The sequence below is a fragment of the Cebus imitator genome, unplaced genomic scaffold (assembly GCF_001604975.1).
Source record: "Cebus imitator isolate Cc_AM_T3 unplaced genomic scaffold, Cebus_imitator-1.0 Scaffold309, whole genome shotgun sequence".
NCBI classification, from domain to species: domain Eukaryota; kingdom Metazoa; phylum Chordata; class Mammalia; order Primates; family Cebidae; genus Cebus; species Cebus imitator.
In genome coordinates this window covers 1,192,906-1,202,999 of record NW_016107624.1, presented here as the reverse complement: position 1 = coordinate 1,202,999, position 10,094 = coordinate 1,192,906, and the positions used below count along the sequence as shown (strand labels likewise).

At 45.2% G+C, this 10,094-nt stretch overlaps 1 protein-coding gene across 5 annotated transcripts in view; it reads right to left on the bottom strand.

The window, feature by feature from the left end:
• The window catches only part of CNTRL (centriolin), a 98,155-nt gene extending 89,688 nt beyond the window's left edge, over positions 1 to 8,467 (bottom strand). For 4 of the 5 annotated variants that reach the window (XM_037729515.1, XM_017503304.2, XM_017503306.2 and 1 more), the window contains exons 1-2: positions 8,301 to 8,467; positions 2,172 to 2,351 (exon numbers count right to left, since the gene is read on the bottom strand). The gene's annotated coding sequence lies outside the window, so the exon portion shown is untranslated. The remainder of the gene's footprint in view (positions 1 to 2,171; positions 2,352 to 8,300) is intronic. The other variant, XM_017503305.2, reaches the window with a different exon arrangement.
• Between the last annotated feature and the right edge of the window lie 1,627 nt (positions 8,468 to 10,094).

Sequence of the window (10,094 nt, the reverse complement as noted above, 5' to 3'; positions counted from 1 at the left end):
CATTGTGCTACAACTGCCTAAAGTATTCAGAACAGTAACATGCTGTACAGGTTTGTAGCCTAGGAGCAACAGGCTAACCCATACCATCTAGGTTTGTGTAGGTATGCTCTATGATGTTTGCACAATGATGAAATAGTCTAACGATGCATTTTACAGAACAAATTCTGTCATTAAGGGACACATGACTGTATTTTAAATTAAACTGAATTTTGCCTGAAGGTGCCTTTGTACTTTAAGTCTACATAATGAACTGCAACCTAACTTAGAAGGTAAACTAACTGAAAGCCTAACTTAGGAGTATGTTTTGTAACAAATAGCTGAGTCTCAGCCAATCACAGCAGCTGAGCTTCAGTCAATAACAGGCAGTCAAGTGATCACACCATGTTCAAATAAGGTAAACAGAAGCTATAGCCAATCAAGCTATTTCTGTACCTCACTTTCCTTTTCTATCCATAAATACTGCCTGCCTGCATTGCAGAGTGAATCTGTCTGTCTCTTCTGGTTCTGAAGGCTGCCCAATTTGTGAACTGTTCTTTGTTCAATTAAACTGTTACATTTGTTGATAGTTTTTCTTTTAACCTATATATTTGATCTTCCTCCTGTTTCCTATCACATAGCTCTTAAAATCTTTGGAATCTCCACAGTGATAAGAGTGTCTTTTGTATACTAATAAGATGGCTGGTGACACCTAGATAGCTTTGGGATGGGGGCCAGTCACCAGAAAGACTAAGGCATGTTTAGAGGGTTAGGACTTTAAGCCCAATCTCACAACCTTTAAGGAGGGAAGAGGAGCTAAAATTGATTTGTTAACCAGCAGCCAGTGATGTGATCAATCATGCCTACATAATTAAGGCTCCATAAAAACCCAAAAGGACAGGGTCCAGAGAACTTCCAGATAGCTGAACATACAGAGGTGTCTGGAGGATGGCATGCTGGAGACAGCATGAAAACTTCATATTCCTTTCCACATACCTTGACCTATGCAACTCTTCCTCTGGCTGTTTGTATATTTTGTAATATCCTTTATAATAAATGGAAAAATATAAGTAGTACTTCCCCGAGTTCTGTAAGCCACTCAAGCAAATTAATTGAACCCAAGGAGGGGATAGTGGGAGCTCCAATTTATAGCTCGGTGGTTAGAAGTATAGGCGGCAATCTACTACTTGTGATGGGCTTTTGAAGTTAGTGGCATTCTTGTGGGAATGAGTCCTTAACCTGTGGGACCTGATGCTATCTCCAGGCAGACAGTGTCAGAATTGAACTGAGTGAAAGGACACACAACTAGTATCCACTGAAGAATTATTTGGTGTATGGGGCAACAACCCTTACACATCTGGTGTCAGAAGTATTGTACTGTGTGGTATGACAGTAGGAAAAACATTTTGAGTTTTTCCTATCTCTATTAACAGATAATACACCTTCACAAGCATGTGGGTATCATACAGGCTGTGATTATAAAGAAACTTCCCACGAACTCCCAGCTTTCTGTGTAACAGCTAGCCATAAAGAAATTAAGACCCTCATTTCATAGGGGCCCTACCCAATACCCAGGAGAAGGAATGCTGCATAGAGAAGCCAAGAAAAATCTGGAGAGGCAGGCCTTGCTGAGTTTCCTCACTCAGTCTATTAGCATTAGATCATACCCATTTTGTCCAATCCTATTTCTATACAGCCATCCATACTTCATTGGACCTAAGCATAAAAAATGGATAATTTTTCCTGCATTTTTGGGTCTTCATTCTGAGGGCTCCCATGACACATAATGCTTTGATCAAATAATTCGCTATACTTTTCTCTTGTTAACCTGTCTTTGTTACAGGGGTGTTGGCCATAACCTTCATGATGGGAAGGAAATGATTCACTCCCTTTCCTTCCCAACAGAGCTTATACAGTATATAAAGGAGCGATTACACTAATGTAACCTATTAATATATTCAAGTTTTGGAATTCCTCTTTGGATTCTGCTTTCAAACTAATTTGTAAGTCTCACAAGAAAATCAGGCCCATCACTTCAGGTACACTTCGTTTTTATTTTGATCACTAACATTACTCAGTAAACTTGTCTACATATGAATTTTGTCTACCTCCAAAAATGTAATATTTTATGAAAGGATGATGAAGTTAATTCTAAAGAATATCATACCAGTGGCTAACATTTACTGAGGGCTTACCATGTATCAAATATTGTGATATTTCGTCAGCCACAGTGTGTATACCTGTAGTCCTATTTACTCCAGAGGATGAAACAAGAGGATCACTTGATCCTAGGAGCTCCAGGCTGCAATGCACTATGATCGAGGTTGTGACTGGCCACTGCACTCCAGCCAAGGCAACATAGGGAGCCCCTGTCTCTAAAAAACAAACAGACAAACATATGTTGTGATAAGCTCTTTATGTGTATCGTCACACATAAGGAGTTGAATACAACAACTCTATGAGATAGGTGTTATTTCCCATTTTACAGACCTTAAATAATTTGTCCAAAGTTCCTTAACTAATTGGTTTAGCTAAAACTTGAATCCTGATCTAATTCAAAACCCATGTTTTTCATGACCATGTCATATATAACTGCCTGAATTTTCTGGAGTCTAGATTATGTCTGCTTTGTTCTCTATGATGCCATAGGTGGCAGGTGCCTATAATTCCAGCTACTTGGGAGGCTGAGTGAGGCACAAAAATCGCTTGAACTGGGCAGGCAGAGGTTGCAGTGAGCCAAGATCATGCCACTGCACTCCAGCCTGGGCAACAGAGCGAGACTCAATGTCAAAAAAAAAAAAAAATCCTGAAGGAAACCCAGAAAATTTTATACAAAGATAGGATCTCTGATATCATGATCTGACCTTTCCAGGTGACTAGTTTGAAAGGAATAAAAACCTGTCACTTTTTTTGTTTTTAAAAAGTTAATTATTATTTCCCATACATTACAATATAGCCTCATTCACCACAGGTTAAGCACTCCAAATCTGAAATATTTAAATATAAATATAAAAAATATTAATAAGTATAATGCAAATATCCCAAAATCTGGAAAAAATCCAAAATCTAAAACACTTTGGGTAGCAAGCATTTTGGATAAGAGATAATCAATCTGTACTTTTTTTTTTTAGAGACAGGGTTTCATTATGTTGCCCAAGCTGATCTCAAACTCCTGAGCTCAAGCAATCCTCCCACCCCTATCTTTCAAAGTGCTAGGATTACAGGCATGAGCTACCACACCTGGCCTTCAACCTGTACTTTAAGCTATGACTTAAATGTATCTGTACTTTTTCCTTCATTTTCTCATATTAAACTATACATATGAATCAGAAAAACTCCCCCAAGTCACATAACTGCTATTTATGACATTTCCACAAGGCTTTTGGCCCAAATTTCAAGTGCAGTAAACAATTTTTGTGCCTTACAACACAATTTTGCAATGGAAAAAAAGGCTTTCAGTAATTTTAATATTATGAAATATGTATTTAGTCTTAGTCCCTTTTCCTAAGTGTCTTTTCGTATTTCAGTGAGTTGACTGATGGCTAGCCACCTCTAGGCAGCTTCAGGATCATGGCTGGTCACTAGAAAGAAGGAGGGGAAGGAGCTACAGGTTGAGTTGATCACCAATGGCCAATGATGTAATCAATCAGGCCTATGTAATGAAGCCTCCAAAAAATTTTAAAAGACTGGGTTCAGGGAGCATCCAGATAGCTGGACACAGGAAGGATCCTGGAGGGGAATCCACCCAAAGAGGGAGTGGAAGCTCTATACCCCTTTCCACCTTCCTTATGCGATGCATCTTTTCATCTACATCCTTTGTAATATCTTTTATAACAAACGAGTAAATGTAAGTAAGTGCTCCCTGAGTTCTGTGAGCTGCTCTAGCAAATTAATCAAACCCAAGGAGGGAGTTATGGGAACTCTGATTTATAGCTGATCAGTCAAAAGCACAGGTAACTATCCGGGGCTTACAGTTGGCATCAGAACTTGGGGGCAGTCTTGTGAGACAGTCTTCAACCTGAGGGATGTGACACTATCTCCAAGCAGACAGTGTCAGAATTGAACTGAACTAGACAGGCCTGCGGTGCCCACCACTGCAGAACTGACTGCTTGCTTACTGTGTGGGGGAAACCCCTACAGAATCATGTTGTAACAGTATAGGGGGAGAAACTGAATTTGCTTAATCTATGGTCTCGGTAATACTATTTATTTATTTATTTATTTTTAAGACGGGGTTTCATCATGTTGGTCAGGCTGGTCTTGAACTCCTGACCTCAGGTTATCCGCCCACCTTGGCCTCCAAAGTGCTTGGATTACAGGCATGAGCCACCATGTCCGGCCCTATTTTTTTCTTTTTTTGAGACAGAGTCTCACTCTGTTGCCCAGGATGGAATATGGTGGCATGACCTAAGCTCATTGTAACCTCTGTCTCCCAGGTTCAAGCGATTCTCCTGCCTCAGTCTCACAAGTAGCTGGGATTACAGGCGCATGCCACCACATCCGGCTAATTTTTGTATTTTTAGTAGAGATGAGGTTTTACCATGTTGGCCAAACTGGTCTCAAACTCTTGGCCTCAGGTGATCCACCCACCTCAGCCTCCCAAAGTGCTGGGATTACAGCTACTGCACCCAGCCCTCTGTGATACTATTGATGTTGCTAAACTACACTGGTACTCTCCTTCTAAATAAGCATAATACTCTGAAATAATATTCTGATACTTGAGAAAAGCTAAGAGGCATGTGCTTAGGTAAAATCTCATTCCTAATTAAATGGACTAACAGATGACATATATTACAGTGTGCAGAGTATGTAGTTGGGTTTTTTATTTCGTTTTGTTTTTTTCCGAGACAAGGTCTTTCTCTGTCACCCAGGCTGGAGTGTAGTGGCATGCTCATGGCTCACTGCAACCTTGCCTTCCTGAGCTCAACTGATCCTCCTACCTCAGCCTCCTGAGTAGCTGGCACTACAGGTACACACAACCATGTTCAGGTTATCTTTTATTCTTTGTAGAGATGGGGTCTCACCATACTTCCAAGGCTGGTCTTGAACTCCTGGTCTCAACTGATCCTCCTGCCTCAGCCTCCCAAAGTGCTGGGATTATAGGTGTGAGCCACTGTGCCCAGCCTGTAGTTTTTACATCCTAATGACCAAGACCCCTTAGGTCTCAGCAGACTATCATGAGGTCCTTTATTACTTCTGATTAGTAAAAGTCAGGCTTACTCATTCATAGACTCAAACCCTTGCTTGCCACAGCTTCTGTAAAAGCCTGGACACTGAAACAACATATATGTAATCAGTCTCAGAGAACAGCTAACTCAGTGAAGTGGGCTTAGGGATTTACAGTGTTTGAGAATGGCTGGCATTATTTCACAGGCTACTGCCTGGAGGTGGTAAATGCTGAATTATAATTTTAAGGGAGAGATGAGGATGTAGTTTGACCCTTAGGATGTTGTTTGCAATCACTTGAACAAAGGCCAAGCAAGCAATGGAAAAATGAAGACAGCTGAGGGGGAGGCTTGGGTGAGTGAAGGAGCAGGATAAAAAGAGAAAAAGGAAATAAAGTCCAAAGCTGCAGTTATATTTTAAAGGTGGTCTGCAGAGCAAGAGAAAGCCGTTGGAATGATGTGATAATCAGAATCCTATGACCAGGCAACAAAACACTACCCATTCTACGACCTATAAACCCAGATACTTGCTCTGATCTAACAATTCAGTCCATCATAGCTTAGTAGAGATGGCAAACTCCACCTCTATCCAGGCTTTCATAACCTTCCTAACTTCCCATCTTCTCTGATCTCTAAATAAGGCAGATCTCCTTCTGTCTCTCTACAGACCCCCTAATATGCAAATACCCACCCCTATTTCTTTCTTTCTTTTTTTTTTTTTTTTTTTTTTTTGAGACAGTTTAACTCTTGTTGCCCAGTCTGGAGTACAATGGCGCAATCTCAGCTCACCACAACCTCCACCTCCCAGGTTCAAGCAATTCTCCTGCCTCAGCCTCCAGAGTAGGATTACAGGCATGCACCACCATGCCCAGCTAATTTTGTTTTTTTTTGTTTGTTTGTTTGTTTTTTTGAGACAGAGTTTCGCTCTTGTCACCCAGGCTGGAGTGCAATGGCGCGATCTCGGCCCACCGCAACCTCCGCCTCCTGGGTTCAGGCAATTCTCCTGCCTCAGCCTCCTGAGTAGCTGGGACGCGCCACCATGCCCAGCTAATTTTTTGTATTTTTAGTAGAGACGGGGTTTCACCATGTTGACCAGGATGGTCTCGATCTCTTGATCCACCCGCCTCGACCTCCCAAAGTGCTGGGATTACAGGCGTGAGCCACCTCGCCCGGCCCTAATTTTGTATTTTTAATAGAGGCGAGGTTTCTCCATGTTGGTCAGGCTGGTCTTGAACTCCCGATCTCAGTTGATCTGCCCACATTGTCCTCCCAAAGTGGTGGGATTACAGGGGTGAGCCACCGTGCCTGGCCCCATCCCCATTTCTTAACCACCATATCCCTCTCCTTAGCTCTTTAATTGGATTTCAGTACTTTCCCTCCAAGTCTACTTACTTCATCCCATACCCTCTGACCTACTTAGATACTTTTACTCCTTAACCTTCTCTTCCTTTCAAATATCCTGATTCCTATTCCTCTGCAAAGTCTCCAGCCATTTTTCTCTCCTTTCTGTGCTGCCCACCTCTGCCTCCCATTCTTCTTTATCCCATTCTGATTGACAATTTTCCCACAAATTCTATCCCAGTTCCCTAACACAGTAATAGTCTCCCCCATTTCTCTATGGTTCTTTCCTGTGCCCAGACTCAACATTTCTCTGTCCATCCAGGCTTCCCAAGCTGCTCATCTCTCTTTATCCCAGAAAATACCCTGACATCGTAATGCATTCCAATACCCTGACCTCCAATTACTCCCCTCCCCAAACAAAATACTCAAACCTCCACCCATTCCTCTTCATCCCAACCCAACTGCCTGCCTATCTGCCCTTCCGTCCTAATACCCTAGCCACTGTGTCCTTCTCCATCCTATTAACAGCCTGAAACCCCCTCTCCCATCTCTGTTTTTCTACTCAAATACTCTAAAACCCAAGCTTCCCATCCCTTTCCTTTAATTATTTAGTTATTCAATTTTATTGAGCAGCTTTTATATAGGAAGAAACTTGCTAGGCTCCAAGCATACAGAGCTGAGAAGGGCAGGGCTTCTTTATGCAAGATGCACAAGATTATATCTCCCTATTACCCATGGTCTCTGCAGCAAGCAGTCTCCTTCATGGCATTTTGTAACAGAATTAATTATGTGTGAAAGTACTTGATTGTTGCCTGTTTCTCCTAGACTATAAGCTACAAGAGAGCAGAGGTTTTGTCTGTTGTTCTATAGACAATAAATATTCATTGACTGAAGGACTGTGCCAAACACAAATTTAGACAATACTAAATTTAAATCCTCAAAGATTTAGCTGTATAGGATTAGAATTATGAAACTCATTTACAAGTGGCAACATATATGAACAATCAGAAGCTTGGATTTTGGAACTAAACAGCTTGAGTTCAAATTCTGATTTTCCACTTACTGTGTGACCTTAAGCAAATTACTTAACCTCTCTGGTCCTCAGTGCTATCACTTTTTAAATGGGGATAACCTCAAACAAGTTATTTTAAATTCTAAGTAAATTAATACGTGCCAAGTACTTAAAACTGGATCTGATACATAGCGAACACCCAAAAGTGACTAGCAATTATTTTGACAAATGAAGAAACATGCTCAGGAAGGCTGAGACGCATGCCCAGGGTTAGTCACAGACCCGGTTAAGTTACACACAGTGGCAGAGTTGAGGCTTGAACCCAAGTTTGTCTGCCTTCAAAATTCACTAACCCCTTAACGAACATAAGGGAAGCGTTTGCTCTTCCCCTCCTGTTAGCATTTCGTCCCCATATCCAGTCATCTTTCTCCACGCACTGTACTCCGTCGGATACCATGACAACCCGTCAGGACGCCCAAACTGTCCTTTCTCCCGCTCGCTCACCACAGACAGCTGGCAAGTCCCAGCCGTCCCTTCAGCTCAGGTGGCAGGGCCCATCACCTTCTGGGCGCCGCACCCTAATTTCTACACTTCCCCACGCTTCGGTTCTGCATCCCCAATCGCCTCCGCCGTCTCCACCTCTTCCGATCCAAACGTCCCTCCTTCATCCACCGCCCCACTCCCGTTCCAGACCCTCCCCTCCTTCCCGTCCAATCCCAATTCCCAGACACGCGCCCCCGCCCCAAATCCATCCCAAGCCGGCCCACCCCACGCCCGGTTCCGGCCTTCCCGCCTTTGCCGCTCACCGCTCGGGCCGGACGCCGGGGAACGGACTCTACCAGGTCTGACGCTCACAGCCTGGGGCCGAGCCTAGCAGTCCCGCGGGCTGAGGCCTAGCGGGAGACGTGCGGGCTCTTCCCTCAGGCGCCCAGCGGCGCGGCAGCCATTTTGTTGTGTTGTGCCGGTTGCCGAGGGCCCGTGCGCGTGGGGGTGGGGCCTGTCTCAGTCACGCCCCTCTCCGGGGCCGCTGGGAGGGGCGCGGAGGCGTTTCCCGCCGCTTTTGCAGCCTGCGCGCGCGAAGGCGCGGAGAGTCTTTAGCGCCAAGCTTCCGGCCGTGTGAGGCCGGCGGGATGCGACGCCTTAGCCTTCGGATTGCGTTGCAGGTAGAAGTTTTACGGGTGCAGAGGCAAGGGGAGCTGAGGTTTCATGCGGCAGCGGCCAGCAGTGCTGTGGCCTTCGCGGAGACAAAGCTGCCGCCGCCACCCTCTGAGACACGGACACGCTCCTCGGGGCCTGAGTCGGAGGACCGCCAGAGCGGCGGCGCGGCGCCTCCCCGGTCTCCCCCACTTCTGATGCCTGCAGATCAAGAGCCAGCGTTCCTCGCAGCACGCTTCTCCCTGACTGTCGTATCTAAAACGAATTCCCTTCAGGGACCCAGGCACGGAGGAACCTGACAGCGGACGCAGCCTGGGCTCAGCCGCCGTGTGAGGTTCGAGGAGCCTGGGAAGCCCGGGCAGAGGATGTTCTGGCTACAGGGGAGTGAAAGCAAGAAGCATTTGCAGCGGCTTCAGCTGGGGCTTGCCCATGAGTGCGGCGTTCACGACATGCATTCAACAGATATTTTAAAGAATTTAGCAGCTACTGGGCTGGATGCTAGGGAAATACTGAAGTTTTTGCTGTTTGAGATGGAGTCTCGCTCTTTCTCCAGGCTAGAGTGCAGTGGCGCAATCTCGGCTCACTGCAACCTTCACTTCCCGGGTTCAAGCGATTCTCCTACCTCAGCCTCCCGAGTAGCTGGGACCACAGGTGCGTGCGCCACCACGCCCAGGTAATTTTTCTGTATTTGGTAGAGACGGGGTTTCACCATGTTGGCCAGGATGGTCTTGATCTCTTGACCTTGTGATCCGCCCGCCTTGGCCTCCCAAAGTGCTGGAATTACAGGCGTGACCCACCGCGCCCGGCCCCAACGCTGAAGTTTTTTTTAAAAATGTTACCACCAAGGACACCTTTCACTCCAGCAGCCTCCCGTTTTGCATGTATACCCTGGACTATGTTACCATCAGAAACTGCACCCGCTTCAGAAATCCCCAGTGCAATCACTCCCCCTCCTTGACTATAATCCTCTAATTTTAACAGCGTGCCTACTCAAAAGACCCCTATACCAGTCCCTTGTTCTTACCATTTTCTCGCAATCATTCCCACCGGTCTTCATTTCCTTTCTTCAGTACAGAGTTATTGGTCCACCTGTATAACACTATTTTAGAAACTTCCTCTCTCTGTGCCTCAGTTTCCCCGATAGTTATAAAAGTGAATCCAGGCCAGGCGCGGTGGCTCATTCCTGTAATCCCAGCACTTTGGGAGGCCAAGGTGGGAGGATCACTTGAGGTCAGGAATTCAAGACCAACCTGGCCAACAAGGTAAAACCCCGTCTCTACTAAAAATACAAAAATTAGCTGGGCATGGTGGCGCACGCTTGTCACTCCAGCTACTTGGGAGGCTAGGTTGGGAGAATCACTTGAACCCTGGAGGCGGAGGTTGCAGTGAGCCGAGATTGCACCACTGCACTCCAGCCTGAGCGACAGAGTGGAACTCCATCTCAA